Below are 23,073 nucleotides of genomic sequence, written 5' to 3'. Positions count from 1 at the left end.
TACGAGGTAGACGTAGATGAACGTTTGTCGCGGATTAGAAATTGTTGGTATATTCATCTATATCACCTGGCATCATTCATCGCTAAGATGGATGCTCTTTGATGCCACTGCATCTGTTTTTGACGATCGCTGGGCCATGACAAGATGGTAGTTGCCATCCTTTGCTTTAGTATTACCGGAAAGTGTAGATTAGGTTCACCATCCATGCCGAGAACCTCGAAGGAAGGATAAGTACAATTAGTTCTATACAATGGTTACATCTGTAGTCTTCGGATTCCCTTCAAATAAATTACAAAGTCGTACTAGTGAAATAAAAACATGCACTGCTTCCAGTATACACCTAACATGCAAATGGCACTCTGCAGTTTCATGAGAAGACTCAACAAAGACACAGCATCAGGAAGCCAGTCAAAAAGAGGGAAGAAAAGTAGTCCACACCTCACAGGATTTCAAATACATCAGTTACTACGGAAACAATGTGGTTCAATCTCACATTAATAAGCTTCGCCAAGTCCGTTTGTTTGAAAAATACCTCCCATCACTACCTACTTTCTCGATAAGTGCATGAGAAATGTAGCTCTTGCAGTAATGCCGCACCAAAAACTAGAATCCCAAATGTTTGTACTGGGAAACTAATTTATCATCAAAGTTAGTCACCACGGTGCACCAATTATTAATGGTACAAGTCAATTACCAAATCCACCAATTATAATAGGTATTACTATAAAAAAAATTATTACAAATGCGTGAGCTGTAATAATGACATTATAAATTTGGTCATCTCCAATTAGAGATCCTGGTTGACCAAGTTCAGCACGAATAAGTATTCTTATTGATGTTCCTACTATTGTGTCCCACTGGTCGCTAAGAGCTCACGTTATAATCAATTGTTGTAGATGGCGGAAATAATCTTAGCGGTGCATGGAAGCCAGCCCTTGATGCAGAGAAGAGCGAGAGACATTCTTCGCAATGTTTACGCTACGGCGGGAACGGTGACGCCACCAGCGCAGACGTTGACACCATCGGCGACAGCATGACGTAGCTACCGACCAATCAGAAGCCGTCTTTGGGCTGTATAAGGCCACCACGACACCGATGTTGACAGTCGGTTGCTCCTGACTATGACGATGTAGGAAACCGTCGCAAGCTCGAGGCTTTACTATAAACTGTCGAGACAAGAAGTCGAAAAATGTTTTATACAGACATGTAACCTCTCTTATTTTGTGCTACATGATTTATTAATTGTAGTGAGTAGTTCATAATTTGCATTACTGGCTCTGTAACAGTACTATATTACATCGCTATATGTGCTATACAATTACAATATTGTGTGTAACACATAGTCAGCAGCTTGTAAATTACCCATTCTTTCCAGTAATGAATCTATCGTACTACAGCATCTGTTCGCTGGAATGGATCTCCGTGTGCAAATAAATGACTTAAAACTTCAGCTTCGCCTTTCGTCAGCGGCGCTTTTACCAGCTGACGTGTGAGGGTGTGTATCCTGGCTAAACTTTACAGTTCAGTTTCATGCTTGCTGTATCCAACCTGTAGCCACAGACAGAAAATTTTATTCTCGACTGTACGCTTCTTCCCAAAAAGATGTTTACTCTTCGCATTCGCGAAAAGGCAAAGGACTGAATTCGAATATAGCGTTCACACTATGAACAAATCTGGCAGTGACACACTCTGTTGCATGCTTTTTAAGGTGTGCATACATGAGTGTTTACTTGGGCCAAATGCAATCCTGTAGTCACGTCGCCAGAGACACTGGTAGCTTTTTCTCTGCTGACGATTTCAGCGCGGCAGAGTCTGCTATTTTCGTAGGATCTTCACCAAAGGGGTTTACTGTATCTTTGTAGCGCAAGCCACCTAGTTATCTCTTGTCCTGCTAGTCAGTGCAATGTGAGGTACAAAACAGTAGGCAATACGGGTCTAGTACAACCCTTTTGTCACGGATCTCTCGATTGCATTTGACGCGTAGACATTAATGGATGTAAGGTGAACACCAACACTAGAGACAACAGCTCGCAAATTACAATGAATTCAAGAAGCACCATCACTTCTACGTTTTGAAAAAGAATTCGTAGTTACAACCGGTATTCAGCATTATTGAACAGGAATAGTAACAAAAAGACGCATTTTAATGGTTGTTAATAGCCTACGTCTGGGTGTTCATCCGATTTGTTTCCATTTTATGCATAAAATGGGAACAAGACCTTGGATGGACACCCGGAAGTACACTATTAATCAGTCACGCCAAGGAAATCTCATTTTCAATTGTGTGACACGTTGAAGCAGTCGCAAACAGGTGGTTGTTGCGTTCCACCTGACTACCGATATGAGCTAAAAATTTTGTGAATCCTAAATTGTGTGAAATTGATTTTACGAGGATACAGTATAGTCGCAGTTATCAAAAGAGAAACGTTGCCAATTTTTAATTGTTTTGTTGCGTACCAAGAGAGAGCCTTCTCAAATTGTTCAAAGGTGTAGCTATTTTCAGCTGCATCTGTTGCCCATAGAGCAGCATCTCCAACTATGTGCGAAACAATAAACTGTATCTTCTGTTTCTCTTTCCATGCTCTGGGGAGTATGTTTCGAAATCTCTTTATGAATACAACCGGGTGAATATTTGTCTTGTCGGTGGAGAAGGTTTGGAACTGGTGGTGTTTAATTAAACTCTTCTCCATCATTATTGAAGATACAGTGGGCACAGACCACGCATCATTCAACGGTTCACTGTTGGGACTACACGTTCCTGCCTGTCCCTCACAAATTGTACTGTAGGTGGCAGAGAACGGCGGATTTTCGGGCAAAACATGCGAAGGAGGTACATAATTGTCCTCCACTCTCGTGTTATTTACTCTTTCCTGTTCTGTCTGATTGAACTGACCAGTAGAGTGAACTGCGCGAATTGCGCGTGTCACTTCTGTCTGTATTTTATCATCTATCTGTTTCCCTTTGTTATCTACCCAATTTTCTACTTTTTCTACGACCTTTTTAGTATGTTCCGCGAGGCAATTCTGTATTCTTTCTTCATTTCCTATCTCTATATTTTTTACTCTCTCTGTTATGTTCTGAATATCTTCCTTCATGCTATTCTGCTCTGTTTGCAGATTTTGTATGTCTGTGGTTAAGCTGGCTACCAAATTTGGCAATTCGTGGTACGCTTGTTTCAAACTGGCTATGTCTGCTTTCATGACTTCTAAACATTTAAGCTGTTCATACATTCTTTTTTCCCTCTCTTTTTCCCTTTCTTCCTGCTGTCTCTCCCTTTCTAACTGTATTATTTCCCCCTCTCTATCTTTGTCCTCCTGTTGCTTCTGAAACTGATCTAACTTCATTAGAATTGCAGTCACGGCTTCGTGACCAGTCGACGCGCACGTAACCGTTTGCTTAGTTGCAGGCGCGGCTGTTTCGTCCGGAACAGTTGGCAACACGCTGGTATCAACGCTACGCTCTATTTCTGCGCGCTGATGTGCAGTTTCTATTTCATGATCAGTAATATGCTCCCGCATGTTCCTATTGGTTGTAGATCCCATGGGAATTTACTCCAATTCGTTATCACTATCCTTCCGTGAATCTGCTTACGTCAACCTCTCTCCTAGTCTTACCACGTAATCTCTTTGACTCTGAACAAGACATTATTCTATCACAACTGTTTTCACACGGCGATCACCACAGAAACAATAATAATACCATATAAAATTTCTAATTCTACACAAATTTACAGTAGATATAAATATTTTTGCCTACTTGAATTACTGTTTGCAAAACACTACCACGCTCTACAAACCATGAATATTAGCAAACAACACGACACACGAAAGAAAGAGATATTTTCAGAAGCCCTTGCCTTCGTTTTTATCGTCGTCTTTATTCTTATTCATATCTGTGGTGGGTTCTTGCTCTTCCGTCTCTCTTTACATCGAAAATAATATTCCTCGTACACATGAAAGAGATTACATATACAAGCATTAATTTTCTTCTATTAGTAATATATCCTTTCCACATACATAAAGTTTCTGGAACATCGAGCCCCACGTTGTGCAACAGTTATCGTAAATTTTTTTTTCAATGAATTAAATTGCATACTGCTTCATACAACGATAACTGTGCCGTTATTCCTATTGTATGAAATGGTTTTGAAAGTACTCTTCTATGTGTGTTAAAGGCCGCGGCTAATTTTTCTCAGGGCGCTATCGCCAGAAGTAACACACGTATCCCAATGTGAAAACATCCATCTTACTCACGATGGGTTAAAAATCTTTCTCTAATATTACGCCATAATCCATTTAAACAATGCTTAATTATTTTTTCTGTGAGGCTTCATGCTCCAGGATAGCTGTCTATGTGCAATGGCAGCGTAAGCATCTGTAGATATTACTATTAATGAAAAACTGTACCTCTTGCCTAATATTGTAATATTGGTAATTTTCGCGTCACAAACATTAGTGTACGCTCAATAGTAAACGCCTGATGGCCTGAAGTTATCAAACAATTTTAATGTAAAAGAAATTAACCGCCGCATAGCAGTGACAGAATCTATTTATCTTTGCCGCTCCTGTGCAGCGGCTGTAAATCTCTATGTACACTTATCGATTAGTGATACGAAAAGAATTCTGTTGTTTCAAGACAAATGAGGCCTTGAGCTCTTCACCTTTTACTGTTTCTATTCCATGAAAGGCAGACGCGGACTTGCTGCGTTCCGCAATCTGTGTTTTATAATTTGTGTAAAATATTCTGTAAATGTGCTAATTGTCTCCTCAGTCAGAGAACATATATGTTTATGTAATTAATTACGAGCAGGCACCATCAAGAGGACATTAATCTCAAGTATTGCCTGTTATTTGCAAAGCTTTTGTTAATACGCACAAGCTATTGTAATTGTAATATAAAAAGGTACTTAACATTAAAAAACCTGTGTTATATATGAAGTTTGATTATTTAGACAAATTATCATTAAGTATCTGCATCTCCTCATTACTTGAATGTTAATCATTTTGTATCAGTTTATTTAAAGAACTTACGATGACGCTGATGGACCATACGCAGCATTGAGGCAGGAGGAACATTATCGTTTTCCTGTCATTTCTGAATCAATCCTTTTTAATTGTGTAATGTTGTTTATCTTTTAACGTCACTAAATCTTTTGGTCCCTTAGTGTCGATCCGGGTATGACTACATCGCGGTCATGAAAACGCGCGGAAATGACAATGTTGCTTCCTGCCAGTCTCAAATAAATTAATCTGCTGCTCTATGTCCAAAGAATGTCAGGTATTTAAAAATATTTATCAGGTGAAATAATCATTACAGTGACTTGTTACGATAAGACAATACAATCAGTCTCTGATTCTGTTGCCAAGTTACACACAAAATTCATTATATCTACAACACTATATTTCTTATAACACTACAACATGAATTGGAAAGCATTGCAAGACGCCGTTTTCAGTTTATTCTTTTTAATACTTTTAGCATTAAAGAACTGTTAAAAGAACTTATACAATTTTTGTCATTAATTGCGGCCTACAATAAAGAGCCTATGCAAAATGGCCAGGACAACATTTAATTATTACGTACTGAATCATATGCTGGATAGGCAGTCACTGCTGACAAAAACACATATTAAAATTATTAATTTCATATATATTCAACAAAATTCTATTACTACTACACATAATTGTATCAGTTACAGACCGTGAACAATTAGCGTCCGTCGGCTAGAACATCAGAATCGAAAAAAAAGAACGCTCATTTTTCTGGCACAAAGATAATAATAATTGAGATTGTAAGAGCGCAGATAGCGCTGCTCCATTGTTGATTATCAACGACTGATTTATACTCTTTTTTACCGGAGGCTATGCTGTATTCTGCTGTAGAGACAGCGTTTTGCACGTACTTCAAATTTCATGTTCAACAACAGTGAAGCTGCAAGCATTTTAATGTTAACATTTGTTTCCTGTGCAGATGAATGATGCGGCTGTTACCTCGACGGTGTCCTCCGCCTCAGGCGACGGTGCTTCCAATGAGGAGGCGGGGCCGACTGCAGATCGCCGCAGACGCGGCTGCCGCTGTTGCTGGAAGGAACGACTGGGCGGGACGTAGATGCCGTGTTTCTTGACTTCCGCAAGGCGTTCGATACAGTTCCCCACAGTCGTTTAATGATCAAAGTAAGAGCATATGGACTATCATACCAATTATGTTATTGGATTGAGGAGTTCCTAGATAACAGAACGCAGCATGTCATTCTCAATGGAGAGATGTCTTCCGAAGTAAGAGTGATTTCAGGTGTGCCGCAGAGTAGTGTCATAGGACCGTTGCTATTCACAATATACATAAATGACCTCGTGGATGACATTGGAAGTTCACTGAGGCTTTTTGCGGATGATGCTGTGGTGTATCGAGAGGTTGTAACAATGGAAAATTGTACTGAAATGCAGGAGGATCTGGAGCGCATTGACGCATGGTGCAGGGAATAGCAACTGAATCTCAATGTAGACAAGTGTAATGTGCTGCGAATACATAATGAGATAGATCCCTTATCATTTAGCTACAAAATAGCAGGTCAGCAACTAGAAGCAGTTAATTCCATAAATTATCTGGGAGTACGCATTCGGAGTGATTTAAAATGGAATGATCATATAAAGTTGATCGTCGGTAAAACAGATGCCAGACTGAGATTCATTGGAAGAAAACTAAGGAAATGCAATCCGAAAACAAAGGAAGTAGGTTACAGTACGCTTGTTCGCCCACTGCTTGAATACTGCTCACCTGTGTGGGATCCGTACCAGATTGGGTTGATAGAGGGGGTAGAGAAGATCCAACGGAGAGCAGCGCGCTTCGTTACAGGATCATTTAGTAATCGCGAAAGCGTTACGGAGATGACAGAAAACTCCAGTGGAAGACTCTACAAGAGAGACGCTGAGTAGTTCGGTGCGGGCTTTTGTTGAAGTTTCGAGAACATACCTTCACCGAAGAGTCAAGCAATATATTGCTCCCTCCTACGTATATCTCGCGAAAAGACCATGAGGATAAAATCAGAGAGATTGGAGCCCACACAGAAGCATACCGACAATCCTTCTTTCCACGAACAATACGAGACTGGAATAGAAGGGAGAACCGATAGAGGTACTCAGGGTACCCTCCGCCACACACCGTCAGGTGGCTTGCGGAATATGGGTGTAGATGTAGATGTAGAGCGCTGGAGCGGCCCTGGTCGCTAGGGCTACGGCCTCTATAAGAAGTGAAACTTTTTCGGGAGAAAGGGAAATTAGTCTGTAGACGATACAAATATTTGGAAACAATTATGGATTATTCCGGCTAATGTGCAAAACAAATTATTTACAGAATAGCAATAGCTGAAAGATGTTTACATGGCATAATACGAAATAATAATATCTCACAGGACGCTAAGAAACGAAATTTCAGAGCGTGGTGGAGAACATAGCACTATATGGAGCTGAGATGCCGCCTGAAATAATAGTTAAGGAGAGAATTAGAACAGTGGCAATGGACTGTATGAGAAGATTTCTACAGTTAACAAGTGAAGACAGGATAAGGAATGAGAAGGTGTGGAAGCGAATGGATATAACATGCTCCATAACAAAAACTATCGACAATAGAGAATTTCAATGATACGTTCCCATACAGCGATTCCCCCAACTAGAGTAGGCCAAGGAAGAGTTTAAATCGGGAGCTGTCCAGAAGAAGAAGAGCTAAATACCAGAACTATGAAGCAACCATTCCAGTGGGAAAATACGTATAAGAAGCAATGGATAGCAGAAATATAGTACTGGATGACTGGAACGGAAGGGGTCTCTGGAGGTCAAAAATGACTACATCCTATGGCGAAGCGCAGAATAAGAAGCGATGAATCTCTTCGTTGCTCAACTTCAACATGCCATTTTATTTCTTAACTGTGCAGTTGTAAAAATTGTAACTGACGGAACAAGGGATGATTTTCTCCATTATTTATCAGCAGTGTTTCTAAGCGGTTACTAGTGTTAAAGTCCTTCATGACGTTATGCGCAACCAGTAATTGGAAGACACTCAATTTGAAACACAATGGGGCTGTCGTTCCCTGTTTACTGGATCAAATCGGGTAAGAAAGCGAACTCTGTTCGGAGTAATACGTAGCTCAGCTTGCAAATACACAGCAAGCGGTTTAATGATGCTAATTATTGCAGAAGAGAATACACGTTACTTTTGTTTGTGAGGAAGTTTATGGACAGTAAAGTAAAATGGTTCAAATGGCTCTGAGCACTATGGGACTTGACTTCTAAGGTCATCAGTCCCCTAGAACTTAGAACTACTTAAACCTAACTAACCTAAGGACATCACACACATCCATGCCCGAGGCAGGATTCGAACCTATGACCGTAGCGGTCGCACGGTTCCAGACTGAAGCGCCTAGAACCGCTCGGCCACACCGGCGCAGTAAAGTACATCGGCGTTATTGAAACTAATAAACCTCTTGCTTAGCACTCAATAAAGTTTCAATGAAAATATCACATTACCATTTTTTCTTGCTTATTTGTACAACATCGACTGAATTTAGCACTATTGCTCAGTTATGAAATGTGCGGTCACAGAATATTTTATATTCGATACTGGCCTGAGAATCTATTAACAGGCAAAATCTCTTAATTGCTAATTATGTAACTGCTAATACTAGATCTAACAAAAGGAAATATAGCACTTGGAGAACACAATCAGATCACTATTAGAAAAGAGTATAATTTATAGTTAGAACATTCGATTACTTTGAAATTCATCAAGAACCGCATGAAAGTACAGAACGAAAGTATCATAAGAAAACTGGCTAATAATAGTAGATTCTTTTACTTCGTATCAAACCTGAACGAGAAAAATTACTAGGAGTGAAAAAATATAGTTTAAAGAATTTTCAAAGTTATCGGAGAAGTCTGATACTGTTAACGTATGGCATCATTTCTACATCACTATAATCAGTGTTTATGCTACTTGAAGTTCCGATTTGATCAGAGCCAATGAGTACGTGTAATATGAACTATGGAATAGAAACGCAAAATGAACTTATTCACAGTTCAGATGGTCCTCAATGCAGCCTAGGCCTCTTGAAACGTTTACAGAAAGGTACATTGTTCCAGAATTCAAGTAAAGCACTTACTTTTCCGGTGAAATCACCTACAATCACATCCAGCCACCACCCACTATCCACGTAATAAAATGAAACACCTGCAGCCGTCCTCTTAATGTTAGTTTGTTATACTGCAACCAGTTTCGGTGACTCATTACACCATGTTCGGGTCTTTGTGCATAAACAGTAATGATAGCATCATCAGCTTAGCAACCATGCAAATACAAAGACAGATTAAAATCAGAACAAGAATCAGGAACAATACTATAAAAACGAATTTACAGTAATTATTTGAGAAAAACCAACAGATGTATGCATTGCCACATATGTAAAATAAAGTTATGTGTAGTATACTGTAAAGAATTTCGTCTCTATTATTCCTTGTACTGTTTATTAATAAAACCATTAATTATCCCATGGTTAAAATTGGTCAGTTAGATACACAAAACTCAAAATCCTTAAGTAACCTATTAATCTAAAAACAAAATTGCAGAAAATTTTAGGTGTATGAAAGAAACTATATCAGAAATAAATAAACCAAAGAAATATGCATCTATATGCAAATAGTCCTATGGGTAAGGACAGCATCAACAATATCTAAGAGCCATTTACAGGTAAAGCTATTAAAATGACAGTGTAAATATATCTGTGTATCACGTCAAAGCCATAAAACGCTGAGGTGAAAACCTCATGTGGGCACAGTTATGTCATATCCATAAAATATGTGTCTGTGAACCAAATGCAGAAAATCACTATGCCATACCATACACAGAATATACAAAAACGAAGATAATGTTCAAGATAAAGAACGGTTACACATCTACATCCAAGTAGCACTTGCAAAAGGACAGCCTCAACAAAATCTAAGTATAAATGTAGGTAAAGCTATCAAAATGATAATATAAATATACGTCATGTTAAAGTTATAAAATGCTGAAATGTAAACGTAGAGCAGCAGACTTACATCATTTGCATGAAATTTGTGTCCAAAACGTGTCAAGAGACCAAAAGTAGAAAACCGCCTATATTACAACATACCCAGAGTAAATAAAAAACCCCCATAACATGCTATTCAGGGCGAAGAACATTCATGTGCGATTGCATCCATACATCATGATTACCAATAGAAGGAATGGCAAACAAGAACTACTATGTAACTCTTGTACATTTTGTAGTGTAACGACGTAAGTTTTGTATAAATGATTTTCTTTGGACTTCGTCACCTACGTCAGTTACAACACACTTCAAAATTATTTAAACTCTTTTTAAATTGTCTCTGAATGGTTCTTGAACGAAATAAAACTGTAATTAAAACATCATCATTTGAGTCATATGCGCAGAATTACGTAACTCTGTCCAATTGGTTTGCGTAAACTTTTTCAATTTAGATGTCGTTTGTTTCTTCTCAGAAATTATATTAAGGCAAGTGATCTGCTTTAATAAATATTAGAACCACATTGAATAAACTTTCGAGATTCAAACTCGCAATGAACGTTGTCAAAAATTAATAATCTTGGCAAATAAATTACTTAACATAATTCTTCATAAATAAATTGTCGGAACACGTATTTAAACTTTTGTAGCATCCACTAGTTTATTATCTTCCTACATATAGAAGTGAACCTGAGCCTTGACAAGACAGAACTGAACATTTACAACATGATTAACTTTCTATGACGTCATTGTTGTACAAACATTACAAATTCTTATTTTTTCTTCAATTTTTGAAGCACGACGCAACAACTCGGTTTCAGGATCTTCTGTTGCTCTTTGGCTGTCGACCCGCGACGTATAGTGGCCAGCAATTTTCTCTCTGGTCCCGGCTGTGAAGATGCTGTCTCCGTTCGTTGCGCCGCCCTCTCCGTACATGAAACATAAAAAATAAATACAAAACTTTAGATAATTCACAACCATTACATATGTTCCAAAAATACATAAACAAAACAGTAAATTAACTTATATTCACCTGCAAACTGGGCTGACACTGGTGGATGGGTGACGCTTCAATTTCACGTCCCACTACATACCCCACCCACAAGCTCAGTTTGTCAGGTTTTAACCGAAAATAAAACTTCTTCTATATACAATATTTAACTGTTAATATTATACATTTTTCTCACATTTTCCGTAATCTAGAGTCCTTGCTCTTAGGTAGATTCAATCCTTTTATTACAATATTGCTGTGACTATTTGTCATTCACTTTTAATTATACTATTATGATAATTCACAACCGAATATATGGAGATTGCTCCTTTTCATTTATTAGTTGCTAGTAAATAATAATTTAGTACGTTTTTTAACGTTGTTACATTAGGACAGAGCGTTCAAATTGTGATAGGTTAGTTTCAGTTATATTCATTTACTAGAATTATTCTTTCTAAAATATATATTACTAATAAGTTTCTCACAATAACTAATAGTACTATTTACTTTACGTCGTTTCTTTCCCTAATGCTTTATTTATGCCTGAGGTCAAGAAAAAATCAAGCAAAACTTTCTTTAGAATCACGGCACGGCTTTCTTTACCTTCGGACACTTTATTGGGTAATAGCAATTTATTTAGGAGAAACAAGCGAGATAGCCCCGTTTGGTGTGTTCTACACTAACACTATACAAATCTCTGTTAAAGGCACTCTGCTATGTTCTCGTGAGCCATACAGCTCTGGACGCCCATGGTCCCTAAAATTATTAACCATCCCCTTTGGTTCCTACTATCCGAGTAAATATAAAATATACAAAATTCCTTCTGACCTAATAACAAAACTTTCTGCCATATAAATCCCCTTTTAGTTATCTTTCCCCTTTTGAAGTACCGGTAGATTATTGTAGAACACTTGTTTAAACTTCCTGTCATTTCTTTAAAATAACACGTAACTATCACGAAAAACTTCACATGAATAAACTATGAACGCTCTTCCGTATGTAACATATACTAAATATTAACATTTTTAGGAATGAAGGGTTTCATTTGATCGACACTATATAATCCTCTAATTACACCTAATGAAGGTTCCATAAGAATTAACGCTTTGGGATGTACAATCTTATGAACAACAAACGGACCTTCAAAGATAAAGAAGAATTTTCTACATTCCTTATTGATCTTCGAACTTTTAGGATGAGATCGTACTAATACAAGGTCTTCCTTTTCTCGTTCGGATGGACAACTCGTAGAATAACATTTTTCTTTCCTTCACATAATACGGTAACCTACTAATTAGGATTCGTATTAGATGACTTTCAATAATTGGTTCTTCAATTAATTTAGCATGGTTTAAATGCCATTTGAAATAATTCCTATAACCTCTCCACCGTTTAGAATATGGAGGAGGGTCTAACAACTTTAAAGTTAAGTGTTGTTGTTTTCCTCTTGACCAATAATTTTGTTTAAACTGCTTAACAAAATCATCCCAGTCCCTAAATTCAGTTCTGTGCAGTACTACCCATTCCGCAGCTTCTGCTTCTAAATGTCCTATTACAAATTGAATCCGTTTTCCATTACTCCATTTAGGAGATAATGAAGTTTCAAAAGCTTTTATAAAGATTATGGGCTGAAGTTCGCCTCCTGGTTTGAATACAGGAAATCGACTTGCTACATTTGAATTTGTCGTTATATCATCCCAACATTCTGCGAGAGACATAGTTGGATTTTGTTTAGATTACGGAGACGGAGTTGCGTCGGATTTGCTTGCCGTGATTTCTTTATTTGTATTGTTGTCGTCCGAGCTAGCAAACACGATGCGACTGTTGTCTCTGATTACGTTATTACTTCTACTACTTTAAATGTTTTCATTATTATCTAATTCCGATAACCGTTTAGTAATTTCCTGTATTCTCATTTCTGTATTGGATACGCGGTTAGCTAATATCGATTCTTCACTGTGTTCACGATGTGAACACTCTGTACCTTCGTCAATGTTATTATCTTTGGAGGTCTCAAGGTTACTGCATATTTCGGTAATTAAGAATTTCATGTTTTCTATTTCAGTATGATCTTTTTCTACTCGATGAGGTAATGTCACTAATTCTACATTATCTATTGAAGAAATCTCTACAGGTTTGGTAGAAACCTCTTTAATAGATTCTAATAATTCTCTACGAACAGTTTCTGTTTGCATAGAAAATTCATCTCGTAGCTTATCGTTATTTATCTCTATTTCATTTACAACTAAGACATTGACATTATCTAGTCTCTTCGTTAAGTCAGTAATATCATTTCGCATGCGAGCTTTTTCCTCGCGCGATTCCTGGATATGTTCTTCTGACCTTTTACAATTATCAGCAATCTTATTACTAAGTCCTATTATTTTTTTATGCATTTCAACTTTAGAAGCCTCTATTTTATCACTTAATTCTCGACTGGTTTCGTTAAGATGTTCCTGTAACCTGTCTGTCGATTTTGTTAGCTCCCCTTAAAGTTCCTCTTTTAATCTAGCCGTAGATTTTTCGTTAGACTGTTTTAATCTAGCAGTAGATTCTTCGTTAGATTGTTTTAATTCCTGTTTTAGTACCTCTTTTAATCTAGCTGTAGATTCTTCGTTAGACTGTTTTAATTTAGCGATTGCCCTAAAAAGGGATCTCATGCTCATATCGGACATTTCACTTCCCGACATTATTGTAAGAAATTAACTAGTTACACACGCAGACTTGTAATCAACACTCCTATTAAAAGCACACTCCCTATGTACAACACTCCACTTTCAACTTAAAACAGACTCACCGGACACTAATATTTTAGTTTGTAGTTCTCGATGATCAGTGTGCTGCTATGGGCTGCAGAAGTAACAGCCGTCGACGCAGCCGCTGAGATGCTGCGACCCCGCTTCCGCAACCGGCAGGACGCTGAGTCGAACACCGGAGACGTCACTGGCTGCAACCACGCCCGGCCGCACCGTAGACAGGCGAAGCCCTCAGCAACACCTCTAATACCAGCTGGAGGAACGCCCCCCAGCTGACGTACTGGGACTGTTAGTTTAGGGAGAAAAAAGTTGTCGGGGTTTGCAGCGTTCAGCTGCTGCCCAACAGATGCGCCTTCTCGTGGAATAACTGCGTGACCGTACTGCTTGGCTGCGCTCCGTCAGATGCCCACACCCACGAAGTCGCCGCCGGCTGGTGAAGGCTCCACGAAGACTCGCGTTGACTTCCGAAGGACACTTGATGTTTTGTTTCGTACCTGTGTGTCTTAGTTGCACACAAGTCCTGTTTATAAGGTCGCCACAGTGCAGTGTAAAGACGTAAGTTTGTATAAATGATTTACTTTGGACATATGACTATGTGCAGACTTCGTCGCCTACGTCAGTGACAACACACTTCAAAATTATTTAAGCTCTTTTTTAAATTGTCTCTGAATGGTGTTTGAACGAAACAAAACTGTAATTAAAACATCATCATTTGAGTCGTATGCGCAGAATTACGTTAACTCTGTCGAATTGGTTTGGGTAAACTTTTTCAATTTAGATGTCGTTTGTTTCTTCTCAGGAATTATATTAATGCAAGTGATCTGCTTTAATAAATATTAGAACCACATTGAATAAACTTTCGAGATTCAAACTCGCAATGAACGTTATCAAAAATTAATAATCTTGGCAAATAAATTACTTAACATAATTCTTCATAAAAAATTCTCGGAACACGTATTTAAAGTTTTGTAGCATCCACTAGTTTATTATCTTCCTACATATAGACGTGAACCTGAGCCTTGACAAGACAGAACTGAATATTTACAACATGATTAACTTGTCATTGTTGTACAAACATTACAAATTCTTATTTTTTCTTCAATTTTTGAAGCACGACGCAACAACTCGGTTTCAGGATCTTCTGTTGCTCTTTGGCTATCGACCCGCGACGTATAGTGGCCAGCAATTTTCTCTCTGGTCCCGGCAGTGAAGATGCTGTCCCCGTTCGTTGCGCCGCTCTCTCCGTACATGAAACATAAAAAATAAATACAAAACTTTAGATAATTCACAACCATTACAAATATTACAAAAGTACGTAAACAAAACAGTAAATTAACCTATATTCACCTGCAAACTGGGCTGACACTGGTGGATGGGTGACGCTTCAATTTCACGTCCCACTTCAATTTCAGGAACTAATAATATACATCCACACAACATATAGTGTCCGTAGGTCATGTGATAAGTTATAAGTAATATCAAAGGTGAAAAACTTCATATGTATCGACCGTTCAACCAAAGAATAAGATGCCCATGAAAATCATATTGTACCTAATAATGTGTATTTATTCGACTAACGCTATCCAGAAAAGGTGGTCAACAATCACAAAACTGAAGAATACGCAAAAGATATATATGACCTGTACGTGTACTCTTTATCGTATATAATCAAATATGGACTGTTTATGTGAACTTAAGTTGTAAAACAAAACACGAAATACCTATATGGAACCAACATATACTACAGGTGAACGCCACAAAAAAATGAGACGGTGTAAGACAACCACTTACACAGACCTATGGAAAACTTGTGCAACCAGGTAAAAATTCAGTCAATAATGTAATATAATATCAGCAAATATCACAGGCATTCAGGTTGCGAAGCTAACTAAGGGAAGGACAGACGAATGTTACGGTGGCTTCCCTGTACTAAATACACCCAACTCAATACACGCCCAGGCCGTCTGCGTCATACCATACCAAAAAGCGTGGTACTAGTCCGCGACGATGCAATACAACAAAAAGGATACATCAACAGTATCAATCCCAAAACATTTAAACAATAAACCACATGAAAAGTTAATCATATGTATTCGATACGGATAAAATATCTCATCCTTCCAAACAGCGTGTATAATATTATTCAGTAACAGGTTCAATCTATACAAAGTGGACAACCGAAACAAAATAAATATGAGCTATTCATATATCCTGTACCGAATACCGTCTGACATGGTCTGGACATGTGAAGATGACATGAATATTTTCTTTGGATAAGTGTGGAATTTTTTCTCTTTTGTTATAAATGATCACTTATTAGATGATCTACAGAAACAATGTATTATGTGGATGTATACTATTAGTTTCTCAAATTTACAGGAGTTACATAGTGGTTCCTCGTTTGACGTATGTTTTGTGGTAGTGCAGAATATATGGATTCATTCATACAGTCTACTGATTAATTAATAATTTTGAGAATAATAATTACGATGGAAATCTGCTGGTGCCACACAAGAAGCGCAACAATGAGTTCGCTCAGGAGCGTGTGTCTCAGCTAATTTACGCACAGCGACGTACGTTCCAGACAGTTATGCTTACGATTTTTCGTATACACGAAAAATCTGTAACATATAATATTGGATTATTACATCACAGTTATTCGAGCCTTGGAGTTATTTGCCTCCTATTCTTCTTTGAAACTTTGACGCATGCTCTGCTTAAATTTCTCGCTTCTCCAAAGTATTACAGATGCCGGTAACGCAGACAGATAGACAGTAGAAATAAGGAACTAGTAAATAAAATTGAATTTGTACTATAAGAATTAATGTAGTTCACATTTTTAATGAACCAAACAAAAATCCACGTCCTCTCTCTCTGTCATGGACAGGAAAAGGCCAACAGTACGAAATAGAGAGAAGTTTTTACAAACGTAAGAAAATTAATGTTAATCTTTCTTCGCTAGCTCCACAGGCTTGATTGCTGCTGATATACTGCGTTTTAATTGTTGCCATGAATTACTTAGGCGAATGAATGGATAAAAATAAACAGAAAAAAATTAAACATATTCCCATGTAGGTAAACCAGCATAAATTTCAGTGCAACTGCCTCCCTACTGTACAATTCCAATACAACTGCCCCCCTACTGTATACTGGCGTGGTGCACTATTACTGGACAACAATATCCAGTAGCGGTGCCCTTTCTAATTGCAATCAAAACATATTAAAATTTATTTTGAGTTATGATTTATTATTGTATCTTTGGCATGACCGGGGTTTTATTGCTGACCAATATTGTTTTTATGTATACGCTAGATGTGCCAGCTCTCTCTTATTTTACAGTTTTATTTTACATATTCTGAAAATTTAATTTTCCAAGTCTATGCTGCTATGAAGGGCATGTTCAGTTAGAGTCTGCGGCTTTATTATTGCGGAACACGGCACGGCTACGCTGACACACATTAAACGTCATGGCTAGACGGTACAGTTTGCTTCCATAGTTTTCAGATAACGACGAATTTCATGTTGTCAAAATGTCGATAGAGCTGTTCCGTAGGATAGTGTGTATAGACGAGTGCGTGATTGAGAGCTTCTGATGCTGGAGCGGAAAGCCCGTCATTTCCGAGCTGTGGTACTGGATCCACGTCCTGCGTCACATACTACAGTGGCCAAGGCCAGCCCGTACACTCAGCACCACATCGAGATCTCACCAAATTTCAGGTAAGGCCATACCCACATTCGTGTTACATGCTCCCTTGTAGCAAAGTCTAGAGTCTCTCGCTGCTACAAACGAACCAAAAACTTTTGGCTCTTTGTACCTACCCGTACCTTCACTCACTGCAACATACGTAAATGTAACCTTTATACAGCACATGTCAAGCGTTTCGTAATTGAACAGATTCTCTTGACGTATGTTTTGTCAATACACATACAGTTTCACATATGATATTCAAAATAAGCATTACAGATCAACATCATTTGATTCAACCTGCTCATACGTAACCCTATATGTTGCTGACACGTGGGGTACATATATGGTACAATCTATACATATTCGCATCTAGATTCATTATAACATTTATAGCTTGTGCAGAAAACAACATTTAAATGCCACTGTATTTCGTCTAAGATTCCATTTTCGCCTTAGGATGAATATAAACAACATCTTACGCCAATCCTCTGACTATCCGAAGGCAGCTTGCCTCTTACAAATTTGTCAGTAGCACGTAACTCTCTCAATATTTGAGTTCATGCAAAAGTATTACCTTACATAGAACAAAAATAAATAATTTTTTTTTATTTTGATTTTTTTTAAATTTCAGGGTTGAAAGGACAGTATACATAAACGCAGTCTCATGATATGCACAAACCACTGTCCTCGCATTTCGTCTGACTCATATGCCTGTAAGTCCAGATTGCTAATGAAAGAGAAGAAATTTTAATCACACGTTAACCTACGCAAGCAAACGTAGGTACGCTTACCTCCGCCTCTCTCAAGTCTACTAGGAATGCTTCTACTGATCTACAAGGAATGGTGACAGGGAACGGAAAGAAGTTTTTTTATCTCCTGCTGAAATCCATCGTCTACACGCAATAGAATGACTGAGTAAACGTTTTGTGCACTCTTCTTTGTATCTTTGTGAAACTACTTACCTAATGTTTGCTGAACTTATTGCAAAATTCTGACAATGCAGTGTCATATAAGTTATCAATATACTTGTTCGAAAGCACCTATAGTGAGTGTAATTCAGTGTACCTAACTTGTATCCATATCTTCAGGATACCATTCTTGTGTTTACAATATAGTTAAATATGTCACTACGAAGGCTTTGTCGAGAAAATATTGTAGAAGAACATTCAGTATATCGTGACCCCGTGTAAATGCAACATGAATACTCATACTTGGCATTCATATCAGCAGCTTGCTCTTTTTAATATGCAGTCTCATCCATTTTGCGTTGGTAATACTAGACCTAAACTTCATTTAACAACATTATACCTATCTCTTCGTATGTACACACTCATTCACAGTGTCACAATCATGTCACACATGTTTCTACAAATATAATCACCCATATTGCGGTGTGACCCGTTTTATTTGGTACCAGTAACCTAAATTCTCCCTTCTGCCTTTACCAGTGCGTGTCCTTGCATTGCTACCTGGAAAAGAATCTTGGTAATAACTTATAAACTAAGAATGCAGTCGCACCATGGCTAACTGACGTATAATTTTTCTCCTCACACAACATCTTTTTACTTTAAGTATGTGGATGTGTAAATTCATCAGCTCCTTTTTAATTCTCAAAATCAATCTTTCTTTTATAAGATCGCAAACATTCAGAGCAAGTCCATCTGCAATTAATAATTATTGTTGCAGACGGGCACAACTTCATTATCTTTCGTAGTTTGTTCAGAATGTGATCATACCCCTGCAATTATTGTTTCTTGGGTTGTACATAGATACTTTCCTTATAGTGTTGTATTCATTATGTATATAACAACCGTGTAAATTTGTGTATACTGTAAATAGCAGTGTAGTGTGTAGATAGGTTTCTGTAGTTACTCATTCTTTCTTCCTCTGTAAATTTTCTTTCATTTAAACTTTCATACTGTATTAGTTTTATCCTTATAGTGTAGGCACCTTCATTCTAAAAGTAATTAACTTATTTTAAAACCTCCAGAGTATGGCTTATTTGGCACCTAGATGGCACGTTTGCTTTGCATCCGTGGGTGTGTTAGGACTGAACTGTTTCTGTGCATGTACTGAGGTTGCTAACCTATGTGTTAGCACCTACTAAAAGTGCGCATCCTCTCCCTCTCATAATGTTGCCTCACATGTTTAGATCTGAGGTGCATTATTACACTGTAACTGGGAAATGTATGTATTATAGAATGAATCAGCACCACTGAGATGGTGCTCGATTTTTGGGCTTCATATAGGCTTTTGGTTTTAACAGGATCTTAAATTACTATAGCTTACCTTGCTTCCATTTAAATACACATAAATAAATAAGACGAAAATTTTCTTTTAAAAACAAGCGAACAATTGTTAAATATATATTATATTGAAATATTTCACTTATTTATGTACAGTACTTCAAGTAAGGTTTGACCTTTGTCCAGTCCCGTTAGTATACAAATTCTCTTAGATCCTAGTGTGAATATAGTCTTGTCTTTTCCACTGGGTACTCTAATCTATGTGCACATGGATGTGGGGTTTTAGTAACTACAAATGGCCCAGTGCACAAAAGCTGCCATTTACGTTTTAGCTTCCCATATTTCATAGATTTAGTGTACTTTCATAGTAATACCTCTTGTCCTACTTGAAACTGTTAAGTGCGCCCTAATCTTTTGCCATAAGATTTTTTCCTCTGTTTAGCCTTTTCCTCCAGATTAATCAAAGTCTGGCGTTTCTTTTCTTCAAGTGACATCTCTCCCCTGGGTATTCTAGACAATGTTTTTTCCCCTCAACGATTTCTCTCCTTTTAAACATCTATTGAGTGGGTGTAAAGGCGGTTGAAGTGTGTGATAAGGTGTTAATGATTTGTTGGAATGGTGAGACAAACTCACCACATTTAGTGTGCTTCTGGGGTGTATAGGTGCCTTTAAACATGTTAAATTTTTGAATTTCTTTCTGTTGGGCTTACTTCGGGGTAAAATCTGGATACTAATATATATGTTCTATATTGTTCGTGTTATTAAATTCCTTCCATCTATCGCCTACGAAGTACGATGCATTGTCTATGAAAAATATCTGGATAGATTTCTGTAGTTACTCATTCTTTCTTCCTCTGCATCTTCTCAGAAGATAATCTTCTATAATCGTCCTAATAATGGAACCTGCGGTCACAGACCACACTGAGTACAACTTAACATATTTTGTGAGAACATAATACAAGTCAGTAACATATATGACACGCTCCTGCCCTTGAGGATAGGGTCCGGCAGCATCCAAGGACACTAATTCTAAAGATTTTGCGGCCACTGTTGGGTGTAGTTGAAGCTACTTGGACTTGTCTGAGTGCTTCGTCTTTTGGCAAGTAATGCACTCCAAATTATTTGGAGAACCCTTATCTACAAGTTGGGAAAATAGCAGTTCGTATTTACGTTGTTGGTGCATTTGGAAACCCCATAGTGACCTCATTCATAGTGAATGTACAAAATGAAATCATCTATGTAACTTCCTGGTGTGCGCACACACCACTGTTTTTAATTCGGTGTATGGTGATGCAACAGGACTCCCTTGTATGTAGTATAGAATTAATTCAAATTCTCGTCGTTATTTTCAGACAGTTTCGACCTCGCCTTTCTCCATTGCAGGTATCCCTCTTGCAACTGCTCCAGACTCTTACAATTCTTTACGTAATATGATTGTTTTCTTTTGTCCTGCACGATTAGAATCAAAATTTCAGAATTCTGTTCTGCGAATTCTAAGAATTCATCGAGCCCTTGAGACAACCTTGACAAGGCGTCTGCGATTATGTTTCGTTTATCCTTGATGTAAACGATTTAAAAACTGAACTCCTGTAAGTAGGGTAACTTACGATGTAATAATTTGCATGTGGACAGAAAAGAAAGTGCTTGTTGCTCACAGTAGTCTTTGGTGTGCTACCCCCACAAGTAGTATTCAAATTCCGTAAATGCTCATTAGCCCTGAGAGCCTTGAGCTCTGTCTCGGAAAATGATCGCTCAAATTCAAAAAGTGTTCGACTAGGAAAACTGATTATCTTAGGTATCGGTTCCCCATCAGCTTCAGTGATCTGAAATGCACATGCTCCTAGTCCCTGTGAAGATACATCTATACTCAAGCAAAAAGTCTGTGATATTTCAGAGTGGTATCGTACGTTTGCACGTAGTAGGGCTTCTTTCATTTTGTCGAAGTTTGCTTATCACTGATTGGCCCTTATCCATGGACTGTTTTTCCTTAAAAGATTTAGCAATGCGTCGCTATTCAATAACTGATCTGGAATGAGTTTCCTTAAAAATGAAACCAAACCCATATATGCCTCAAGTTGTTTTTTATTCTGTTGCATTGGGAAGTGATCGATGACATCAAAATTTCCTGGATCAGGTAGTGTACTCTGTGGTGAGGTAATTTGACCCAGGAATCTCACCTTTTCTTATTCAAACTCCGACTTCATTAAATTAGCTGTGATCCCACATTCCGTAAACTGGTATGATATCCGTGCCAGAAGCTTCCCAATTTGTTCCCAAGTGGGAGCAGCTATTAACCGGTCATCAAAATAGGGAATGACTCTACTGTGGAGTTGGTGTCGCAGAACTTTGTCCAGTGAGGAAATGAAAACACCCACGCTCACGTTGAAGTCGGAGGGCCAAACACAAAATTCGTAGGTCCTGCGACCCCCCCCCCCCCCTTCCCGACCACACCCACACCCACACATGAACAAAGGCTGTGTACTTCTACTATCTAACATGTAATGCTATTTGTCAATTCGACACTTTTAAATCTCTTATAGTGAGGTATTTACCATCTTGAAATTTCAGTAACTATTATCCAAGGCTGCCAGGGTGTGTCCTGACAGGAACAATGATTGTTAATATTTTGGGCGTCAAGTAGAAGACTGACGCTACCGTTGGGCTTTTCGGCAGCTAAAATAGGGCTACAATTTTGCAATAGGAGGGTTGTATGATCTTCCAATTTACCATTCTTTCCATTTCTTTTCTCACAGTTTCTATTTTTGCTCAAGGAATTGGACATGGAGAAAAGGAGAATGTCTCTTACTGGTAAAAGGCAGTTTTATACTCGTTACCGTTTATTACCCTGCGGCGCCTTCTAAACACTTTTGCATACCGAAGTATTACTCCTTGTAATTCCTCCTTTTAATCCTCTAACAAACAAAGAGATTCAGTTATCTTGGTTCGGACTGTCTCTGGATTAACGTCGCCTTCAGACAGCTGCTGACCCTTTTGTGTGTCAGGAAACATTACGTAATCTGATATCAGTACTCAGTTTGAGTAAGTTTTGAGTTGTGGTGGTTTTAAGTAAATTTACTGATAACCTCTGTTCGTTGTTTGTAATAAACATTTTCCTTGCACTGTGTCAGTCTGTAATTTGTATTGTCTAAAGGTATACATTCTAATAAGACAGTTTTTCCACTGCCAGAAAGATACGCTTCAGGGAAAAATTGCTCGTGGTGATGGGTAATAACGCCTGAAGTTTAACTTGATCCCCGTTGCGGGCAGAATACTAACATTCTTCACTGGAAAAGTTGGTATATAACTTCGTCTCTGCAGCTCGTTAAGCATGTGATTTT

The sequence above is a fragment of the Schistocerca americana genome, chromosome 4 (assembly GCF_021461395.2).
Source record: "Schistocerca americana isolate TAMUIC-IGC-003095 chromosome 4, iqSchAmer2.1, whole genome shotgun sequence".
NCBI classification, from domain to species: domain Eukaryota; kingdom Metazoa; phylum Arthropoda; class Insecta; order Orthoptera; family Acrididae; genus Schistocerca; species Schistocerca americana.
This window is presented reverse-complemented; position numbering follows the sequence as displayed.